Below are 1,097 nucleotides of genomic sequence, written 5' to 3' on the forward strand. Positions count from 1 at the left end.
TCATCCCTTTTACCATTAGTTTGTCTAATATACTCATAAAGTTGTCCATGTTCAAATGGATACCAGCTCCTGTATTTCTAATATGTAAATAGTTGTTAGAGAAAAATGCTCCCCAATACCCACAAGAAAATAAAAGTAAAGTGATTCTTTTTTTATGTATGTATTTTTTAAATTACAGTTGATTTACAATGTTGTGTCAATTTCTGCTGTACAGCAAAGTGACCCAGTCATACATATACGCATTCCTTTTCTCATATTCCATCATGTTCTGTCCCAAGAGATTGGACATAGTTCCCTGTGCCGTATAGAAGGAACTCATTGCTTATCCATTTGAAATGTAATGGTTTGCATCTACCAACCCCAAACTTTCCTTCTTCCCTCTTCCCTTTGGCAACCACAAGTCTTCTCTCTATGGCTATGAGTCTGTTTCTGTTTTGTAGATAGGTTAAAAATATGGAATGTTCCATGAATTTGCGTGTCATCCTTGAGCAGGGGCCATGCTAATCTTTTCCTTATGTTCCAATTTTAATAAATGTGCTGCCAGAATGAGCACTAATGTGCTTCTTTAAGTTGTTATCTCAAGGAAAGATATTTCATCTTTCATATGTTTCTTGGCATATCATAAACGTTAAGCAAGTATTAAATGGGGTATGATGGTTTTCTTGGGAGACAAAGAAGAAGCAGTGGCATTAAATGGAGTCTGAGGTCTTTAATCTCATTTTAAACAGTTCAAAAAACTCTAGCCACCTCTAACAAACAGCTTTAAATATGTTGGAGTAAAAAGACATGGATTTAATGATCATAAGGTCGTTAAGGAAACCAAAACAGGAGCTCCTGTTATGGCACAGTGGTAGCGAACCTGACTAGTATCTGTGAGGATGTGGGTTTGATCCCTGGCCCCGCTCAGTGGGTTAAGGACCCAGAGTTTCTGTGAGCTGTGGTGTAGGTCACAGACACAGCTCGGATCCCACGTTGCTGTGGCTGTGGCTGGAAGCTGTAGCTCCAATTCAAACCCTAGCCTGGGAACTTCCATATGCCACAAGTGTGGCCCTAAAAGAAAGAAAGAAAGAAAGAAAGAAAGAAAGAAAGAAAGAAAC

At 38.7% G+C, this 1,097-nt stretch overlaps 1 non-coding gene across 1 annotated transcript; it reads right to left on the reverse strand.

Moving 5' to 3' along the window:
- Window positions 1-447: 447 nt before the first annotated feature.
- On the reverse strand, window positions 448-553 carry LOC125110462 (U6 spliceosomal RNA). Its single transcript, XR_007130636.1, has one exon. It is a non-coding gene; the product is annotated as a U6 spliceosomal RNA (small nuclear RNA).
- Between the last annotated feature and the right edge of the window lie 544 nt (window positions 554-1,097).

This window comes from Phacochoerus africanus, chromosome 10, assembly GCF_016906955.1.
Source record: "Phacochoerus africanus isolate WHEZ1 chromosome 10, ROS_Pafr_v1, whole genome shotgun sequence".
Lineage (NCBI taxonomy): Eukaryota > Metazoa > Chordata > Mammalia > Artiodactyla > Suidae > Phacochoerus > Phacochoerus africanus.